The sequence below is a fragment of the Phyllostomus hastatus genome, unplaced genomic scaffold, assembly GCF_019186645.2.
Source record: "Phyllostomus hastatus isolate PE091 unplaced genomic scaffold, TTU_PhHast_1.1 phas_contig_98, whole genome shotgun sequence".
NCBI lineage: Eukaryota > Metazoa > Chordata > Mammalia > Chiroptera > Phyllostomidae > Phyllostomus > Phyllostomus hastatus.
The window spans coordinates 11,085,829-11,109,000 of record NW_025333999.1 but is presented as its reverse complement, the minus strand read 5'-3'; positions in this window follow the sequence as shown (position 1 = coordinate 11,109,000).

Here is a 23,172-nt window from a genome sequence, read left to right as displayed (position 1 = left end):
TTCATTATGTTCTTTATTTTTTCTTTATTAATACTTTTTCACTTTTATTTTTTTCTTTCATATCTTTATTTTACTATTTTTCTTACCCTATATTTTTCTTTTATCCTTTCTTTTCTTTCTTTCTTTTTTCTTTTTTCCATTTTTCTCTTTCTATTCCTTATTCTTATTTTTTCTCCTCCTTCTTAAATAAATTTATTGTGATCATTTTACAATATGTGCATATATCAAGTTATGCTGTACATGTGAAATTAATATAAAGTTATGTAGCAATTCTACTTCAATTAAAGAAAAGAAAACAAGCTGTCTTACAGGAAAAGTTGCACAACTGTTTGAGAAAAAAGATTTGGAGAGCTTTGAGTATTTCCTTTTCCAACACTGTCCAATCAAGAGCCTTATGTCTACAACATCAAGATCTAGTATTACAATTCAATCTACTATTCAGTAGGCATTTACTGGCATCAACCACACACACTCTAATGTGGACACAGGTGAAGCCATTTCAGATTTATTTAGAGGCTTAACAAAGAATGAAGGGGGAAAAACAATTGATTCTTACAAACCATTTTCCCATATTCAAACCTGATCTGTTCCATCTTGATTTATGTTTAAAATGTTTTGTATTTTCTTTGAAATCATCAAAACTACAGAACAGAGGTTATCTCTAAAGAAACAGAATAGATAAAAAGTACAGGCAGTGACAGAGTGGTATCACAAGGAAAATGTGTGGTTAGGTAACCATAATGAAGCTTGGCATTGTCTGAATCAACCTGCTTTACCAAGTTCACAGGATACTTAAAAGAGGTGGTTTTACCTGTCAAGATCATATACTTACCGAGACACGTTCCCTGACCATACAGAGCCGACACTGATTTCTTGTGCTAATGAATACGATCTACAGTCCTTCCTGCCTCCAACACTCATGTGGCATTTAGTAAAAACTGTTCTTTAACATGAATAATCTTTCCAAGTAAGTGCCTCATCTCAGCTCCACCACATGCCAGTTAGTTATATAACTTCTCTTTGAGTGAATTTCCATCTGGATGTGATAATGGTACCTGTCTCACTAGTTTGTTGTAAAAATTCAATGAGTTAATATACATCAAGCACTTAGAACAGTGCCTGGCATAAGCCATAGCAGTAATAATAGTAAGAGTGGTACAGTAGACTGAACACTCTTTAAGAGATTAAGTTACATCATAATGCTTATCAGAGTGTGGATAACTGGTGCACATATGTTGATTTATACTGGATATAAATCACTGCACCTATGTCTTAGCTTCTGAGAACTAGAAGAATGAATGCATTTTTGTCATTGAACTTATCAGAATGTGCACTTTATAAGTTATATAAATGTCTAATCACCATGTTATACCTGAAATGAATATAATAGTGTATATCCACTATAACTGAAAAATTTTAAATAAATTTAAACCTGATGTTTATGCAAAAGAAGCACTCCCTTAAGAGGTTAGATTTAGCTTCAAGGTAAATGGTTGTTACTCATTAAAGCCCAGTTATAATCAACATATCTGATACACCTTGATTTCTGGCTAGAATATTTAAACCTGTGCAAAAGGGTAACAAACAGATGCCATTACAAATTACTGGTGAAGAACAGAGTTACCTTACTGATCTATGGTACAATAGCTATTACTCTGCTTACTGTCACCAGCTAAGGATCAAAACCAAAATTAACCTTCAACCAATAAAAGTATGTATTTAGAAAATCACACCACACAAAATAAAACCTTCCTCTTATTACCACTTATACTTAACATATAAATTCAAGTTTTCTCTGTCTGTGACTGACCCATTTTCCCCTTTAGCTTTTCAGAGTATAATATGAAAGAAAAATTAAAGGAAAAATCAAAATAGGGAGAGTATAGCATTAACATGTAAATATTTCATGAGATATAATGATACATTAGAAGAAAATCATAGGTGTATTTTATTAAAGTATTTATATCTTAAACAGAATCAATCAGAATATGCCATGATACTCTGCAAATTTAACTGTGAGAATTAGCAGTGGGCTTAAAGCCTAGGAAGTCATTAGAAGCAAGGGGAGAGGAGCGTGAGAGGGGACTTGTGCTGTGATTCTGTGCGTGGATGTGTGTGCGCTTTGAGGAGGTGCACTTGGGTGGAGGGGGACCAAGCATTAGTTAGGAAGTCAAGCTGCCAATATTTTAATCCAGGAATTACAACTGGCTAGGTGGGTGATCTGGACAATTCACTCCCAGATTCTCGTGTCATTTTTCCTTTGTAAAACGGGGACAGTAATACAGGGTGGGGTAAAAGTAGGTTAATAGTTGCTTATAGAGAAAATAATACAATAATTAATAAATAAACTGTGTTTCACGCACTCACAACTGTAAACTTACCTTTGCCCCAGCCTGTATATTATTTGCCTGTCCCACAAATAGTAGAGGGAAGACAGAATTTAGAGCACTGTGGAAAGATACAGTCTACAAATTAAGCAAATGTTAAGATATTAAAATAAGAACAAAATACTTCATGTAAGATTTCTGTTGACCGGCATCTTACTACATTTGAGACCAATGTGATATTGGGTTGAGCCAAAAAGTTTGTTTAGTTTTTTCCACATGATGGCTTTAGTAGTCTTAGTTGTCTTTAACATCATTTGAAACAATTTTATTAGATTGTATTGTGACATATGTCATATCAGTGTGAATTTTAAAAAAGAACTTATCAACATTGGTGAATCTTTGTACAGCCATTTTAATATTGAAGATGGAAGAAAATAAGCAACATTTTTGGCATATTATGCTTTATTATTTTAAGAGAAGTAAAAACACAACTGAAACACAAAAAAGATTTGTGTAGTGTGGAGAAGGTGCCGTGACTGATCAAATGTGTCAAAAGTGGTTTGTGAAATTTCTTGGTACAACTGATATTTTGGCCAAATAATTCTTTGCTGTGGGGCTGTCTTATGCATTGGAAGATGTTTAGCAGCACCCCTGGCCTGTACCCACTAGAAGCCAGTAGCCTGAGATAGCCGACATACTCAAAATATTCAAATCAATAAACTTATTGGTGAAAATTAAAAATGTGTCTTTTATTTTATGGTAAAAACTAAAGTTACTTTTTGGCTAACCGAATAATTAGTGTTTCTAGTGTTTCTATTCTAAGAACAAATTATTGATTCATGGATAAAAAATTAAACCTTTTTTTTTCAGGAACTTTAATGAACATTTTTCTGAATTCCAATGTGTCCTATATTGTCAATACTCTAACTCAATAAAATGTCTTAGTTGATCACTCTAATACTTTCAAATTTAATTTACCATGGGCCATATTCATGGTAACTCAATCCTATGTACTCAACTCAGTATATAGTCTTTATTGTAAGGTATACTAATAACTCAGCACTAAGTGAATAAATAAATGAATACATGACTCAAAGGTGGCTATTTGGAGATTCTCTCAGTTTCTAAGAAAAGTCATGTGCTCTATTTTCCAATAATTAAAACAAAATTGTGAACACTTCATTTTGGTGGTAATACAAATGGAAAAAGAAAAAGCTGTTTCTCCAATATTAAATAATTCTAACACCACATTTGTGGAGGGTTTTTCAACACAGACCAATTCTCTGACATTAACTGGGTGCCCTGCAGTTCAGATTGGTTCTGACCCCTGAAGTTAGCTGATCCCACAGGTTAAGGGCCCTGCCCAGCAAGACTGCTCCAATTTCAGATGACAATCACAAGGTCAGGTGTCCCCTACTTCTGATCAATTAGCTGTAAATTGGAGCTGTTTAAACCACTACTCAGGTTCAACGATTTGCTGGATTGACTCAGAGAACCCAGGAAAGTGCTTTGCTCACTATTGTCAGTTTACTTGAAAAGAGACAATGCAGGGACAGCCAAACCTAAGAGAGGAACAGGGCAAGGCATGGGGGAGGACTTTTTCCAAAAGTCACTTCATTAACATAAACTCAGGTGAGGTTGAAAGAACTGCTATGAATGAGAGAAGATGCTCCTTTCATCTTTACAGCTCTAAAGTTATTTTATGAATTGGGGACAAAAAATATTATAACCAAAGATGTTCCTTTTTCTCTTAAAACCTGGGACATTACATGGAGTTTAGGAGTTCTGGCCAGGAGCTGAAGACAAAGATTAAAATCTGTAGTTATTATATAACAATATCACAGTAAGATAGAGAGAACATTAGTTTTTCTCAAGTGAGTTTTAACATAAGTGGAAAAAAACTTTTTGTTGTAAAGACTTAACCATTACTATCCATCCAGTGCCTAGCATAACAGGCCTCCAGCTCTTTGCATCCAACCTGCCTTCTGCCAAAGATTTTAACTGGGTGAGTGTTCATTTCTGCATTTCTAGGCACTTCCTGTTCTCAGCATTCGATTTATTTCAGATGCTAGCATTCCTTATGATTTCAATATAAAAATGTTTCTTATGGATCAATTAGAACTTCTTTTAACAACCTGCTTCCATTGCTCACTCATTCTCTCCCTTCTCCTTCCTCCTGCAAGTGTGCAAGCCCTTGTGCACACTTACAGACACAGAAAACAATTACAAGTATTTATATCCTGAAATTAGGCCCGGCCTTTCTGAAGGAGAGTAAAGCTCAAATAATAAGTGCTCTAGAGATGAAAAATATAATTGGCAATGAATTGTTTGGATATTAAAGGGAATTAAAAATAGGCTTGCAAACTCCTCCTAAATTCAAAAGAAAAGTGTATGCACAGAAAATATAAATAAAGGGTAACAAAGAACTTACCTGTGTGATGCAATGTAAACAGGATAAGAACTTACCATAAATGGAGTATAAAATAGGCACAGTTATTCATGACAGAAGTATTTATAATAGTTATAAATGGAGGCATAAATATTAATTCTTAAAAGATTAGTTAAAATGTAAAATAACAAAATAACAGAATATTACAAAAATATGTAAATGCTATTATAGAAGACACTTAGTGTATGACATGGTATGACATTTCACATTGTATTGTTGAAAAGATTATAAAATAGTACTGTGTGATCCAAATTTTATAAAGATATGTTACATAGTCTAAGAAATAACTAAAAAACATTTTTAACAGTGGTTCATTACAGATGGATGGAAATATGAGAAAATTTTTCTTTTTTCCTTTCTTTTTTTCTTACTTTTTTTGATTCCAATGATCTACTATAAATTTGTATTTTGCTTTTGTTTCTTTAATTAAAACCATGAGGGTTTTTCTTTCCTTGTTTGTTTCTTTTTTTGTCAGGGAGGGGATTTTAAGTGAAACAAAAAGAAATGTGAAATGACTTTCTAAAGATTCTGAAGGGGAAAGCCAGGTCCTCACACTTCTGTATGGTCCTCGCAGGACATTTATGTGAGTTCCAGATAGTTGGAAAGTGAGACCTCAGTGATGGTCAGGACAAGTTAGAGATCTATGCCATGGCTTCGTGGCTGCAAATGACTCTAAAGGCAGAATGTGCGAGAGTGATTGGCTGTAATATAAGAGGTTACTGAATAACCCTGGAAATAAGTAGTTTTCTACTTTACAGTTGGGTATAGAATAATACAGAGCAGACATCTGTTTTCTATGGGAAAAGAGCCCTCGATCATGATCAGTGTAGAGAAATGCAGAATAAATGGCCACAATTACAAAATCTGCTTATTCCCTTAGGCTCCTGATCCCAGTCACATTCAGCTGCAGACTTCTAAATCCTGAAATACTTAGCAACAGATTTATTCTGTGATTACTTAAACCCATTATCTGACATACCACTCATTTGCCAAACATATGTTCCTTCGAATTTTCAGTTCCTGGGTAAACCAACTTGGCTGCACTGTAACTTCTTTACAATTCTGGAGAATTGAAGCTCTTGGACAAACAGAGATTTTTCTTTCCAAAGTTCAATCCAAAAACGTGGCTATTCAATGAAGACTGCTTTATTTTATTTATTTATTTAGCATTTAAACTGCAGATTTAATAGGTAATGTATTTTTATTGTATTTTTCCATTACCATTTATCCCTCTTATGTTCCCCTCCCGCCTGCAATCACCACACTGTTGTCAGTGTCCGTGAGTCCTCTTTCTTTTTTGCTCCCTCCACTCCCTAAACCCCCTCCCATAGCTGTCGCCTGCTCTCTATCTATGAGTCTGTCTCTGTCTGCTCATGAGTTCAGTTTGTTCATTAGATTCCACATATGAGTGAAATCATACAGTATTTTTAGCTAGAATTACAATTTAACACCTTTGAATTGTGCTTGAACAATTAAAATTAGGGATTGTTAAAATTAACTGATGAAGAAACTCAAATGTTATTCAAATATATTACGGAAATGGGAAAAATTAACTGGGGTTTCAGTGTCTTCAGTGGTCCCTTGGATCTGCCTCCCATCTCAACAGTGTTGGGACAGAACAGAACCAAGGATGGCTCTTCTTCCAGTTTTCAACCATCTTCCAACCTCTTTTCCAGTCTCCACCTTGGGAACCATCTCACAATGCTTAGGCTCCTACACTAGGAACCTACACCGTTTTTTGAACTTAATTCCTTTTTGCTGAGCAACCACGAACTCCAAATTCACCAGAATTATTCCACTGAGGTGGTGGTCACTGTCAACCATCTGGTCACCCTGCAAATGTAGGTCTCATACACCTACCTCTCTCTGGGCTCCTATTTCAACCACCAAGATGTTGGCTCTGGAGGGTATGTGCCACTTCCTCTGTGAGTTGGCCCAGAAGAAGTGGGAGGGGGCCCAGTGTTTCTTAAAGATGCAAAACCAGCTCGGTGCCCTGCCCTCTTCCAGGATGCGCAGAAGCCATCTCATGATGAATAGGTGACACCCATGATACCAGTGAAGCCACTGTGGTCCTGGAGAAGAACCTGAAGCAGGACCTTGTGGGTCTGCAGGCTGTGGATACTGCCCACGCAGACCCTCAGCTCTATGACTTCCTGGAGAACCACGTCCTGGATGAGCAGGTGAAAGTCATCAAGAAGATAGGTGGCCACCTGACTCACCTCCCCAGGCTGCCCAGTCCCCAGGCTGCCCAGCCCCCAGGCTGGGCTGGGCGATGTCTCTGGGAAAGACTCCCCCCCTCCCCAAACACAACTAGGAGCCTTTGGGGCAGAGGCCTTTGAGGGACCCCTCTGCCCCCTACTCTGGGTGTCTGGCTTCTGTCTGAGCCTCTCCCTGAAACCACTAGGCAACCTTTTAACCACCCTGGAGCTTCTCCCATGCCCTGGAACAAATAGAAACAATAAAGCATTTTGGAAAAAAATTGACTGAAATAAATACTAACCTGTTTTCCTCACATACTGAAAAAAACGCTTTTATAAATAATCAGTTAGACATTCAATTGCACATATACTATATTGACTTTGGTGTACTAATCCATTAGCACTTATTTGAGCGTGGTGTGAGAGGCACTGTGTGTGTGCTATAGGAGAGTACAAAAAGGCAGGCCTCCATGTTTCTGCACTTAGGGACTTTCAACATGGTTGACATAACAAGATATAAGCATAGAAAGAAAGGTGTCTGGCAAAGCAAACAGCGCCTGTAAAAGGCTGAAAGAATGGGATGGGCTCAAAAAAAGCTGTTTTGGTTTGGGTCCAATGTAAATCGAATAGTAGGCGATAAAATAGAACTTATATATCTATATCTATATCCATATCCATACCCATACCCATATCTATATATCTATATCTATATTTTAAAGTTTGGTTGCCTTTCTGAAGCATGAAAACTCTTGAACTAAGGTATTTTCCTTGGGAATATGGACACTGTGTGAGGCAGTTTTATAGACCAGACTGGATGAAAATGAGGCTTGAAAAAGTGATTATAAACAGATCATAAAAGTTACTGAGAATACCAAACTGAGTAACTTTAATTTTAGTACATGGATAACAAATACTGGAGGCTGGTATCAGAGCAAGGGCATGATGTAATAAATGTAATAGATATTGAACACTATATCAAGTATCTTCCTCCATTCAGGCTGCTATTACAAAATACCACAGACAGGGTAGCTTGTAAGCAACAAAAGCTTATTTCTCACGGTTCTGGAGGCTGGAAGCCATAGATCAGGGGCCCAGCGAGGCCCTGGTTCAGGTCACAAACTTCTTGTTGTGTCCCCACATGGAAGAAGGCATGAGCAAGCTCCCCACGTCTTTTTTATTTATTTTATTTATTTTTTATTGTTGTAAAGGCAATAATTCTTCTCCTGAGGGCTCCACCCTCAAGACCTACCATATTTTGCCATTATAATGCATAATTTTTTGCCCAAATATTTGAAGGAAAAATAAGGTTGCACATTATCTGTGAGTATAATGGTCACATACCATGGGTATAATAGTCCTGTGCATAATGCACACAAAATGTGGGGGTGTACATGGCAAAATATGGTGATCACCAGGGACAGAATTCTATTGGACCCCTTGGAGTCTTGCTGTAAGCTCACATAGTTTTAATTTTCTACACCAGTCCCTGAAGATACAATCCTGAGATGTAGATAGGTAAACCTTTTGCTTATTGACTCAGATCCATTAGTATATGAATGTCATCTCAGAATTCACTTAATGATACACACGAAGCCTGCTTTTTACCACACTAGCTTTTGTTTTTACATTTTCAAATGATAAGCTCTGTGTTTATACATTTAAATATATGTAGTGTACATTTAATGTATGTAATGTACTGTAATGTAATGTAAATATATGTAATGTACATTTAAATATATGCCAACTATAGTTACTATACAGTAGGGTCCCAAATGAAGAATACTAAATATATCTAAGCCAGAAGGGACCTTGGAAACATTACTTTTAAGTCATATAGTACCATACTAATTGATTCTTTAGTAACAGAAAAGTGTTCCTAATAACAGTAAATTTTAAAAATACTAGGAAAGTGCAGTAAACAGAAAAAATAAATAAGCATATTTAAATTTCTAAAAGAAATCATGAATGGAAGATTAGGAGACTTACTATATACAGGTTGGGAGGCAAGATGTTTTTTTTAAATAGTGAGGTTCCTGCTGGGGTCCAGCCTTAGTGGGGTCTCAGGGTCCCTGAAGGATGCACAGCTAAGGTGAAGCGAATGAAGCGAGACACCCGGTGGGGTGCTGGAGGACAGCCAGGCTTTTTGGGCCCGACTGACTCACCGAGAAAAATCAATCTTTATTTTTATAGGGGAGGTTATACAACATTCAATGCATAGTGTGCTTATTAAAACAGAAATGGTTACCACAGAAATAATTTCCAAAAACACAGAAGATTTTACAGATCAATCATATTAAACAGAAGTTATTTTGACCAAGAGGGTCATCAATCAGATAGCCAATGAAGCCATATGGTCACAAACTTTCAGGTGCCAATTAGTAACTTAGTATCTATTAAGATTCTAGGGATTGGTCTAAATTAAAAGGGTACAAGGGGTGATTTATAGGTATATAGAAATCAACTATTGTCCATTGAGGTTAAATTTGTCTCGGTTAGGTAACTGGTTTTTTTGCGTAGTTTTTTTGATTTAAACATCTTGGGAGGGCATGTTTTGTGTTCCTTTCCATGTATTGAGATTATTATTTTCAACTAGAACTCCTTGCTTCTTTACCCTCCTGTCCAGGGTATGGGAGGGGTAGTGGCTCTAATAACTCTTAAGCTTTTGAGTGGTAATTCCTTAAGAAGCATTCCTAGCAACAGCTTCCTTCAGTGTTCTGGCAGTTGGTATGTCCATAGTTTAATTTTGTCTTTAACTTCCCAGGTAGGGGAAGCAGGCAGCATTAGGGTTGCTAGGGGTCTCTATTCTGTGGTCAGCAAGTCATTTCACACAGAATCAGAGGCATCATGAAGATTTTTTGTTATAACACACAAGTATCTAAAAATCCCACCACCTATTGCTAGCAGGGACAGGCATACAGGAAGAGATAGACAGGAGATCTGGCCATAGTCACCTTTGCTGTGCAGATGTGGCTCATCCAATCTGACTGTGTCAAGGGTCAGCTGTTGGTCGGCTCCCAACAGGTCCCATTGTGTATAATTATCTCAATTATCCTGAAAAATCATACTATAAATATCCTGCAGACTTTAAAATCTCTAGCAGGAAGCAATGAGAGGGGCCAAACCACTCAAGAGAAGTAGTTCATTATAAGCAAAAACAAAAAACAAAAACAACAAAATAAAATATCTGCAAAATGTTAAAGACTTCTCAGGCTTGGAAATCACTCTTTATGGAGCATATTTATAGGAAAAATATAGAGTTGCCATTGTGGCAAATTTGAAAGATTAATCTCTTTTCATTTTGTATCACTAGAATAAGCCAAGGGAAATATAGCGAGGGCTTGTCTAACTTGGTGGGACCTCTGCCTTAGGTCAGCACTCTGCCCAAAGCCAGAAACACAGCACTGAGGCCCGGCCCCAGAGCAGTGCAGAAGGGTGCATGGTACAAACCAGGCTGGGGCCAAGCAGCGCTCAGGAGCCGTCAGCCTGTCTGCAGATATGATAGGACCCATGAGTGTGGTGGTGCCTGCGAGCCAGCTTTTCCCCAAAAGCTCACAGAGCTCAAATGCACAAGCCTGAGACAGATCATCAGAATCACCTGGGAGGCTTTTCAAAATGCAGATTCTTGGATGATGTTCACTGAGAGGTCTGCAGTGGGGCCAGGCACGCATATTTTATTACCTTCTCCAGGTGACTCAGGAACCAGCCAGGTGTGACTGCATACCGCCCGGAGCTGTTGCACCCCAGATTTGTCCTTTGGAAGTAAACATTTATGGTTCCCTCTCCCCTAATGTCTGGCAGGTCTCCACGAGCACACATTTTCCTGGCAGACTCCATTTTCAACTCCGCTCATCAAACCTTGGATCGATCCAGAAGTGTAAGTATTACTTTCTCTCTTATCCTAGCCACATAAGGCCTGACAGGACTCCACTTTTATTTTTCCCCAGGTCTCAAGGAAGAACATGAGCAGTGACTAAACAAGTAACACAGAAAGTCAGGCCAGGAAACAAAACTACAGCCAAGAAACATATGAAGGATAGATAAAATGCCAGCCTGAAAAGCAAGAACAAAAAAGGCACATCCACCTTAGGGAAGACGAATAGCATCCAATACTGAGACCGGCACAAACAGGAGTGTTGCGTAAAATTATATATATATTTATGTATATATGTTTATATTTACATGTACACACACATATATGAAACAAACAAATACAACTGAGGTAGGCAGTGTGCAGAGCATAAGACGATGGCACAAAGTAACCTCTGAGAACCACATAGCTTCGTGAGGGCCCAGTGAGCTCTGCCCCACTGGGTGTTCTGCCGGCACTGCCCCTGGCCACCCCCTTGCCACTGACCTCAGTCTTCAGCCACTGTTCATCAATAAGGGTGAGACAAGCAGGTGGGCTTCTTTGTTTTCCAGACACAGATGTATGAGCACATCAGATTTTATTGAACGGTTAGAATAAATAAAGACAATGACCACACAGGAAAGGATAAACTCGGGGCTTTTATATTAGTCTAATGACATAACAACCAAAAAACATAATTTTTCCCTGAATAACTTCTGTATGTTCACTTGGTGCCTCAATTTGCCCCACCGCTAGACTGAAAGAGGGCACCAGAATCAGCTAACGGCCCAGCGGGGTAAACCACGACTCTCTGAGCACCAGGACACGTGCTTCCCCCGCCCACAGCCCAGGTAGTGCTGGTCTGTGAAACTGACAGCCGCTGATGAGTGGCGTGATGCTCCCACTGCAGTGCCCCGCAGCCTCGCCCTTTCCCCCACCGCACTTGGCCCTCTCTCAGAAGTACACTTCTCCCAGTGCGGATCCTACTTGGAAATTCTTGAAGGCAAAGGCAGAGAGAAAGTGTTGATCCAGATCCCCACCTTTCTCCGTAAAATGGCCTAAAGAAGGCAGTGGCACTCCAAATCCAAACCCTTTCCAAATCTGACCCCCGTGATTTATATAGATTCACTTCTTTTTAATTATTGAATTCACTGGGGTACATGTTCCAAGCGTACAATTCTGTAAAACATCATCTGCAGGTGACATCGTGGGCCCATCACCCAGCAGTCTCTTTCTGTCCCCATTTCCTCCCCTTTGCCCACCTTAACCTCCCCCCTACCCCTTTCCTGCAGGCTATCACCATCATGTTGTTTGTGTCCATGGGTTAGGAGTATGTAAGCTCTTGGCTGAGCCCTTCACCATCTTCATCCAGTCCCCTCCTTCCCTTCCCCTCTGACAGCTGTAGGTCTGTCCCATGTATCCATGCCTTTGTTTCTATTTTGTTTGTCAGTTTATTTTATTCACTAGATTCCACATACAAGTGCAATCATATGTTGTCTTTCACTTATTTCACTTATGCTGAGTAATCTGGTGAATAAACAAGTATGGATTATTCAGCAGATAGCTGTTTACTCAAATGCAGGCACACATCAATCTTACAGACTATAGGGGAAAAAACACCCTATAGTTTTTTTCTGTCCCATCATCCACAATAACGCTCTTGAGCAGAGGGGTAATTCCTTGTTGTCATGTCAGGGCTGTGCTGTGCACTGTACCACCAGGTGCCACTGCCAACCCCCCCCCCCCTTCATGACCACCAGTGACATCAAATATTGACAAACGTCCTCTCAGGGGCAAAACTGTCCTGAAGGATATCTACTGCCCTGGTGCAGGGCCCTATCTTACTATGAAGAGCAGTTTCAGTTATTTCCTTCACACCCTGGTTTTCCAAATTTTCCTCCTCAGACTTGAAGATAACAAGAAACAAACAAGACTGAACAATAAGTCTCTTATTAGGCATTCCTTTAGCTCCACAAAGTCCCATTAAAACTATTGAAATGATCACTTGTTAGGACTGGAGTAAATTCTCAGCCACCGGCCATCCTCCTCCTTGCTCTGTCTGAGGGAGAGATGGTTGGTGGTGGCTCCATTCCTCCAGTTACATGATGCTCCTGTGGATGAGAATATAATCCTTGAATTAAACCATATCAAGTTGACAAAGTCATTGGGAACATCAGAATGAGGTAGACAGAGAACTTTCTGGAATATATGTTTCAGTACCAAACCCTACTAGAACTCAGGCAGATGAGGTACCTGAGCTGCCTGTCCAGGTAACTCATGAAACAAAAGGAAATTAATTCTCACCAAGGTGCCTTACCCCCACTATTTCAGTCCCTCAGGAGTTAAGTAGTTTAAGATCTGTTATTTTTTTTCATTATCTGCATACTGCATGTGTGCTTATCACAATTTATCCCCCCTTTTCCTTCTTCTACCTCCCCCACCCCCTTCCCTTTGGCAGTTGCCATACTATTGTCTGGGTCCATGAGTCTTTTTTTGTTGTTGTTGTTGTTGGGTTTTTTTGCTTATTCTCTTCACCCTTCTCACCTAGCACCCAAGCCTCTCCCCACTGACAGCTGTCAGTCTGTTACTTTTCTTGTGGGAGACCCCTGGACTCAGAAAATCTAGAATGCGGCTAAGTCACATGGTAAATGTGTGGCCAGGAAATAATATCAGATGTGATTCCTGATAAAGACCTTGATCCTACAGAAAAACTAGGTTGTTATAAATCTCACCCAAAATACTCCAGTTCAAAGAGACGAAGCAAACTAGGGGTAAATGAGAGAAAGTAATAATTGGCAAAATGGTATTCTGAGGAAGCCTGAAAATGGCACAGTCCAGGGGACATTGCTGTCCTACTGCCACTCAGTATCCACTTCCCTCTCCTTCTACCAATAGGCTTTGGAGAGTTCCCTCTGCTACCTTTCTCCAACATGGGACTTGGGAAGGGTCAGCTCCTTCCCAGCTGTAGGAATGGCCCCTGGTTGGCTTAATGCCAATAAGCAAATCCTATCTCTTGCTCTGTATACTTTGAGGGATAGTCACAATATCCTATTCAGGACAAAAAGAAAAGATAAATCCCAGGATTTGCCTGAGATCTTCTGTTTGTACTTCCAAAAGAGGATCTCTCTTTATACTTAGGTGATGTAGTACCATGTTTGGAGTCTGGAACCACAGCAGCCATTTGGCCACCCTGAGGTAAAATACTGGAGCTGCCTTGGGTTGGGGGGAGAGGATCAGTGGAAGGACCCACAGAGCCAGAGGAGGATAGCAAGAGACCTGAAGAAACCATTATAGAGAGAAAGGGGGCAAAGATTCTTAATAACATGATTTGAGTACAGACGTAGTCTCTCCTGAAGGCAGACACACATTTGTGCTCTCAGTCAGAAACTGACACACTCCCTCTGCATATAAAACAGGGTGGTTGGGCTTCCTGTCACGGTGACTGAGGGCCCTGACTGTTGCAGAGGGTATGTGTCAGTGTTGGGCATGGAGAAATTCTTTATATCTCTAATTCCTAAAAGGATATTTATAAGGGATAGCCCATATTGAGGGAGTTTACTCAAAACTATAAAGTAGCACACAGTTTAGATTGTTTCAAGTGCGAGAGTCACTTAGAAGTTTTAGAAAATAGCTATTGTGGTCAATAAAAAATCTTTTGCTATAAAAAAAGAATAATTAAAGAAGACAACTTTCAATGGTGAATCCTTTGAAGGCAATAACATTTGCATGGATTTGCAAACTCTGTATTGTTTTTAAAAAATATTCTCAGTCCAGTCTTGTTCAAGACACGCCACATTTGGAGTTAGCTGTCTGAGTTCACATTCTGCTTATATTGCTCACCAGTTGTGTGATCTTGAGCAAGTTCTGTAACTTCACCGAGACTCAGTTTTGTTCTGCTGAAGTGTGTAGCAACAATAAAGTCTTTCTTAAAAGCACAACGTGTTTTCAAATCCCTAGCCTGCAGATTAAATGCTGCTCAGAGACTCAGGATCTAGTTCACTCTTACCTCTTTATAAAACACATTTACAGGATACCATTCACTGTATTTCTATGAGGTAAAATGAGCAAGGTAAAGAAGAAAGAACAGTAAACTTGAAGGCAAACTAATCAGATATAAATTCCTGTGTTTACTTAGTTTTCATGTAGTTCATCTAATTGTCCTTAAAATACCTTCCTTAATTATCTATAAAATATGTGCAATTGACAGAGTAATGCCTGTTTCATCTATTCATAAAGATTTCAGTAAATAGTAAATATATGAAGAGCTTTTGAGATTTGGGAGTAAAAGGCACATAGGCAGATCTGAAAGGAGTCTCCAAATGATAATAAGAAACTGTAACAGTTTCTGCAGCCAATAGGGGAGCCCCAAACAGGGATTTGTAATAGGGTCCAGAAGAGCTTGGAGATTATTGGCTCCACACCACAGGGTCACACTTCCCCAGGATGCTGGCCTCTGTTTCCAATTGTGGGAGGAGCCAAAAATGGGGCTGCAGAAGAAGATTGGCGCTGGGATTTAAACTAAGGCGGGGCAGCCACTTGGCATCTTTTTTGGGACCATGCAGCTTTGGAAGTGTTACAGAACAACAAGGGGGGCAGGGCTGGGATGATATACTATTACTGAAAGGAACCCCCCAGGTTTGTTATGTCTGCCACCTTATAGGAAAGACATCTCTCAATGCCAGAGATTCGTGAAAAGGAAAGAAAATGTTTATTTAATGCTATACAGACTTAAAGTAATGACTTAATGTCTTCATCAAAATCCCAAAGTCTCTTAAAACACCCACAAACACACACAGTCCTTCCTTCTCCCCTTTGCCCAGTCTGGAGTACCATATCTCAGGAAAAGAAATAGAAGTCTGTGGCTCAGGTAGCCCCCAGTTATTCCCAGTAATCCATGCTAAACTGGGAGGCCTCCCTTGGTTCCCAGAACCATCAGCTGTGTCACTTGGATCTCCAGCTAAAGATGCGTGGTATTTCTCGGCTAAAGCCGCATGGTGATTCTTCTCATGGCTGTGGGGGGTGGGGTCCCCCCACTCTGGCCAAAACCATGTGGTTCTCCTCACTGCCATAGCCGCATGGTCCTTTCTGCACAATGGATGACTGCAGCCACGTGCTTCTCTTCAATGGCTGCCAAGTCTGGGTTTAAATCCCCACACCAATCTTCCTCTGCAGCCCCATATCCGACTCCTCTCACAATTGGCTACACTTGCCAGGACTTCCATATCCTCCCAGTTTTACTGGGCTGCCATCATAAGTCTGGACAGGGGTGGCCCCATGTCTTGGAGCCAGTCATCTCCAAGCTCTCACGCAGGTGCTATAGCTAGGGGTAGTTGCCTCCCAGTTACATCTTGGGGGAAAGTTCCTTCCATCCCCCTCGCTCAGAGCATGGCCACAGCTATTTAACATATCTATGCAACCAGTTAAAGGTTATAGATGTGTTAAACGACCAGGCCAGAGGTTAGCTGCAAAGCTGTTGCTATGCAAAACAGCTCTCAATGGCCCTGCTCCATGTGTCCCTTCCCCCAACTCACACCTGTGGTGGAGGGTGAGGACATCCTATATATCTTTCTAATATTTCCTGGACACCTTGAGTTCTGGATCCCATTACAAATCCTTCTTTTGGGGGCCCCCTGGCTGCACCCTCCTACAGCTGCAATACTCTGCTTTCCCACCAACAGTGTATTAGGTTTCCCTTTTTTCCACACCCTCTCCAATACTTATTTTTTTGTTGATTTGCTTATGATGGTCATTCTCACTGGTGTAAAGTCCTTTCTCATGGTTTTAATTTGCATCTCTTTAATGGCTAATGATGCTGAGCATCCTTTTAGATGTTTTGGTGCCCTCTGTATGTCTTCCTTGGAGAAGTGTCTCTTTAGGACCTTTGCCCACTTTAAGTTATTGTTGTTCAATTACAGTCATCCCAATTTTACCCCATTACTGTTCCTCTGCCCTAGCCACACCCATCTCTCACATTCGGTCCTCCATCTCCCATTGTCTTTGTTCATGAGTCCTTTATACATGTTCCTTGATGACCATTTTTTAATTGAATTGTTTTTCTTCCTGATGTGGAGTTGTGTGACTTCTCTATATATTTTGAAGATCAAACCCTTGTCCAAGGTATCCTTGGAAAATGTATTTTCTCCTACTGTTGGTTCATGTTTCATGTTGCTGGTGCCTTCTTGAGCCATGTGGAAGCTTTTTAACAGGATGTCATACCATTGGTTGACTCTTATCTTTACACCCTTTGCTCTAGGGGACATATCCATGAACACATCACTGCATGGAATATCTGACATTTTCCTGGACTTGTAGGATGCCCTGACTTACATGTAAATATTTTATTCATCTTGAGTGTATCTTTGCGTGTGGTGTAAGTTGGTAGTCCAGTTTCCTTTCCTGTCATGTAGCTGTCTAGGGCTCCTGATGACATCGGTGGAAAAGGGTGAGAACATGCTTGCGTGTAGCAGGCATATCGTACGCATACTCGTGAGAGACATCCATCCAAAATTACCCAAGATGCGTGAGTCAGGCTGGGGCTTCATGGGTAGTCTGGCCACAGATAGGACAAACATCAGAACCCTGTGGATGGCATCTCAAACTACACAGTGAGTGGCTTTAGATGTATATTTCCAAACTCAGAATGGCAACAGGCCTGTGAAGTAAAAACAAAGAGATTTTCATGAGTGAGTGGAAATTCATAAACCTGTTACAGAACAAACAAGGGGGGCCTGGGACGATATACTATTATTGAAAGAAGGCCCCGGGTCCTTTATGTCCGCCGCCCTAGGAAAGACGTCTCTCAATGCTAGAGATTCATGAAAAGGAAAGGAAATGTTTATTTAATGCTGTACTAACTTAAAGTAGTGACCTAATGTCTTTATCAAAAATCCTAAAGTCCCTAAAAACACCCACAAACACACACAGTCCTTCCTTCCTTCCCCCTTTGCCCAGTCCAGAGTACCGTATCTCAGGAAAGGAAATAGAAGTCCATGGCTCAGGCAGTCCTCTGGTTCTTAGTTAGTACTCCATCTCGACTGGGAGACCTCCCTGGGTTCCCGGCACCCTCGGCTGAGTTGCCAGGATCTCTGCTAAAACCAGGTGGTGGTTCCCCCTTCTAAAGCTGTGGGGGTCCCCACTCTGGCACAGGCACGTGGTCTTCTCTCCCAGGGCCACGGGAGTCCCCACTCTGTCAAGGCCGCGTGGTTCTCCTCCTCAGGGCTGCGGGAAGGGAGAGTCCCCACTCTGTCCAAAGCTGCATGGTTCCCCCTCAATGGCTGCCGTGTCTGGGTTTAAATCCCCAGCGCCAATCTTCTTCTGCAGCCCCATTTCCGACTCCTCCTACACTTGGGCACACTTGCCCTCAATCTTCTGTCTTCTCCAGCTTTTCTGGTCAACACCGTGGGTCTGGGCAGGTGTCACCCCATGTCCTGGAGCCAATCTTCTCCCAGCTCCCACGCAGGTGCTATAACTCAGGGGACCTGCCCCCCAGTCACATCTTGGGGAGGAGATCCCTTTCCATCCCCCTGGCCTTGAGCATAGCCATAGCTATTTAGCATATCTAAGTGACCAGCCAAAGGCTATAGGTATGTTAAATGACCATGCCATGGATTCGCTGCAAAGCTGCCCTGCATGTTCTTGCTCTGTGTGCCCCTTCCCCCAATTCACACCTGTGGGGGAAGGGGTGAAGACACCTTAAAATCTCCTGGACACCTTGAGTTCTGGACCCCATTTCAAATGCCTATTTGGGGTCCCCCCTCTTGGCTGCACCCTGTAACAAACCTGCATAACCACAGCAGGTCCAACAGTCCATTCTGCAGAACCAGGCACCAGGTAAGCACCCGTTGAGGCTGGTGTGATACTAGATTTATTGACTGACACCCCCTTTTCCTATAAGCAAATTGAAGCCCATGGAGATGAGAGGATCTTCCCAACACACACCTGAAGGTGGACAGAGTCCCTTATGGTTGAGAAGGTGGCCCGTGTTCACCTGGGGATACCAGGATGCATTGGATGGTGATGATTCTCTATAGGTGATTGGATGGCTGGTCATGTAAACAAGAGTTCTGCATGGAAACTCAGTGCTGTAGACAGCTTGGGACACTTCTGGTGGGCCCCAGAGGCAACAGCCTCCTTAAGGGAAAAGCTGGTGTGATCCTCATGCTAAGTAAAATGGGAAGCCACATCACCGTGAACCCCCCAAAATGTCAGCCTTTTTGGCCCACCCCCAAACTCTCAGCCTTTTGGAAACATGTATGGAGGGAATGGGACCCACGAGCTGGAAGAAAATTTTGAGCTTTATGTGTCCTTTTTTATGGAGTGGTTGGGAGAGAATTATGCAATTGTGTTTCTTGAGGAACTTTGTGAGAATTATTCATAGCCTGCTGTGAGAGGCTCACTCCCAGAGTGCATGACTAGTAACCCCAGATTTCTGAAATGTTGTTTCCTTTCCTTTTCTCTCTACATTTCGAGAATTTGCCTAGCAACACTGTCACTGGTTATAGCAGTGAAGCATTTATGCATGTCATGACAATCCTGTGTGTGTTGTCATTCAGAACTTAGACTGACAAAGGACTTGCCCAGATGCTTGTTTGAGGAGGACATGGAGATGGCCCAGAGACCTATGAAAAGATGCTCAGCATCACGAGCCATTGGAGAGATGCAGATCTTAAAACTGCCACCACAAATTTCCACTTCATACCAGTGAGAAGGGCCAGCGTGAACAAACTGACAAACGACGAGTATGGGAGAGGATGTGGAGACAAGGAAGCCCCGGAGCACTTGGTGGGAAGACAGACTGGTGCGGCCCCTGAGGAAAGCGGTGTGCGATTTCCTCAGCAGACTGAAAGTGGAACTGCCTTTTGACCTGGCGATGCCCCTGCTGGGATTGTATCCTAAGAACCCCAAAACACCACCCCATCCACAAGAACCTCTGTCTGATAGGGATACACACTTTGACAGACCCAGCAGTCTCTTAATACTGAGCAAACTGCTGATGTCCAGGAAGGCTCCCCTTTTCTCCTGCAGTTCCCTCCACCCAGACACACACAGCATCGGAAAGGGCTGACATGTGAGCCCTTGTGCTCATGTGAGATCACCCTTGTGACCTCACCTCAATGGTCTTGCACAGGGCTGCCATAAGTTACCTGCAGGCACACTCTCTTGTCATACGGGAGACTGGAGCCAGCCGTGGTGGGCAGTGAGAGGAACAGGTTTCTGATAGGTTCTTCAACACTCACGGCCTATGAAAGTGTCGAGACTGTGGAGATCATCTTGTTCTCTCCACTCTCTCTACAGTTGGGGGAGCTAGACAAGGACCCGTCTCAGGACTGTGGATGCCTGGTAATGAGACTTCCAACCTCTCTATTTTTCTGTCATTGAGAAAGGCCACTTTTTGAAGGTGCCATTTCCTGGTCCTTCGAAAAAATCAGACTTGCCTAAAAACTCCACAGGACTGTTGACTATCACCCACAGCCCCTCTCCAAATGTCACGAGGTATTCACAGGGCCACTCCCCCGCCCCCGCTTTCTTCCAAGACATGTGACCTGTTGTTTGAATTTTCGGAAAGGAGTCCTCAGGGTAGACTGTGGTTTTCTGATGAATTTAGTGTCCTGGAGAAGTCACTGTGTAGCTCCAAACTTCACTGGAAACTCTACATGCACAGTGGGGATGGTATGAGAAACTCATCTCTAGAGACATTGTCGTATGTCTATGATGTCAAGTGCAGGATGATGCCTGTGAGCTGGTGTTGCATGTATTTGATAAAGAAAACCTCAGACATGGCAAAGTTACAAGGAAGGGTGAGATGGAGCTCAAAATACCACCTAATAAAGGCCTGGGTTTTGGGCTATGTAGTCTTTGACAATGCGCACCACTTGGGCCACATTTTTACCTCTTCACCTTTGGTGGAGGGGAAATTCAGGAAATGAATATGTCATCAAATGTAATGCATCATTAATGTCATCATTAATGGGCATCATCTTCCATAGCTCCTGTAACACTGAGGCTCAGACCCTGTGCCTCCCATGAGCCTGCAAGCTGGGCAGTCTGCTCAGTGACTTCTAGTGGACCCTCCCTCCTGATACACACATCTTTGTTTTGACACTTGGTCTTGACCGACTAGTTTAACCCAAAACACAATGCAGACCATGTGATCTGCATTGCCAGAACACTTAATGCCAGTTTCCATAAAAAATAATGTCACTTTCCTCTTATTCACTTCTTTGAGTTCTCTTCCTTTCCCTCTAGTTTTATTTAAATCCCTCTTTCAATTCTGGTACTATCATCTGTGCCATAGAACTTTGCATGGTGTCCTGCTTGCTTAGAACCAGACATGTTGCCTCCTGTGGGCATACGTGTTTGGTGGTCTCCATGATGTCTCCGGGTAAATCCTGACTACTGATATGAACATGGTCGTGTCAATGAGGAGGGGCTACAGACTGAGCTGAAGCAGGACTTGGAAAATCCTTTTTGGGCTGTGGCTGGGACAAAAAACTAGCTGGGTGACACAGATGGGAAAAGAACTTCCTGGAGTCGCCAATGCGCAGCCCAAGCTTCTGGGTGAGGTGGGAGTCGTTCTCTGTCCTAAAAAACACTTTTGGGCCCGAGAGTGTCCGTCCTAAGGGAGGCAAATGTCCTGAAGACAACAACATGTGAATCTGTGTATCTCATTTTCTTCTTTTCAAAGAATTTATCTACCTATGGAGAGTCAGAGGGGAAGGGTGGGAGGAAGGGAGAGACATCAACATGTGGTTGCCTCTCACACACCACCCACTAGGGACCTGGGCCACAACTGAGGCTTGTGCCCTCACTGACAATGGAACCTGCGACCCTTGCTTCCCAGGTAGGTGCTCAATCCACCGAGCCACAGACGATCTGCCAGGGATGATGGTCTTCTCTTCTCTTTTCTCCTTTGGTTTAACATTGAATTGATTGGGGTGAAATTGGATCATGAAATTATACAAGTTTTAAAATGGAATACATGAAATGAAATCACACATGAGAGGAGTCACTGTGCAGAACTCCTGAAAACAAAACAAAAGACCCATAGACAATTTTCCAGTGTCCAACACAGAGAGTGAATGAACTGCACTCTGCATCAACTGCTCATGGCCCGAAATGTCAGATTTCTTTTACCCTATGGATCCCATCCTTGTTACAGCTTTTTCCTCTGTTTTCCTTTTGTGTGGGGTTGGGGATCAGAACACGGTGGTGGATGAGAGTGTTGCAAGGATACCAGGAGAGTGTGGCCCTAGTACAGTCTCATGGCTTTGCCCCCATATCCTCATATGGATGGATGGATGGATGGATGGATGCTCTGCCCTCTCCATGCTGTCCTAGTCTGTGACAGGTAGTGTGGTGTCCCAGAAAACACAGGGGAGGTTTTCACATGGGTCTTGGTGGGACCGGGGAATGGGTGCATAGGCTTGAATTCTACCGCTCTGTTGTTTCAAGCAAGTCGCTTGTGGGTTTGTTTTTTTTTTTAAGATTTTACTCATTAATTTCCAGACAGAAGAGAAGGGATGGAGAAAGAGAGATCAGTGTGTGGTTGCTTCTCCCACAACCCCCGCTGGGGGACAGGTCAGCAACCTAAGCGTGTGCCCTGATGGGGAACTGAACCGGTAACCATTTGGTTTGCAGGCCCCGGCTCAGTCCACTGAGCCACACCAGCCAGGGCACTTGCGTTGTTATCTTTGTTATTTTATTGATACATTGATTTCAGAGAGAGAGAAAGGAAAGGGGAGAGGGGGAAGGGGTCGCGGAGAGGGAGGGAAGGAGGGAGCGAGAGTGAAAGGTGTGCTTGAAAAATATTTCTTGTATTGCTTCCCATTACCGCTCAGTCCTCTTATACATTAACCACCCTCTTTGCTTTTCCAATTATGGAAGTGTTTGTTGGTTGATTCGTGTGTGTGTGTGTGTGTGTGTGTGTGTGTGTGTGTTTCACTCTCCAGGTTTCCCTCGTTTCTAACACACAAACTACCCCCCCCCCCCACCGGGTGGTTGTTGTTAAGGTGAAGTGGTGCTGAAACCCATGACTCACTATCAACGGGGCACCGATGTTCCCCACACCCATCCTCTTCTCATCTTTGGGCTTTGCTGTGATGTACTCAGAGTCGGATTTCTCTTAAACTTCACTGTAGTCGCCGTTGCTGCTTATTGCCCGTATGGCTCCCGGGCTCTGTTTTTCAGTTTTGGATACACCCACTCCCGGTGCTGGAAGTGATAGATTTGGGGGGGGGGGGGCGGGGACCGGGGGCTCGCGGGGGGGCGGGGACGAGGGGAGGAAGGACCCAAAAGGAAAGAAAAGAGAAGGACTAGAGGTGGGGGTTAGGGATAAACGGGACAAAGAGAGAC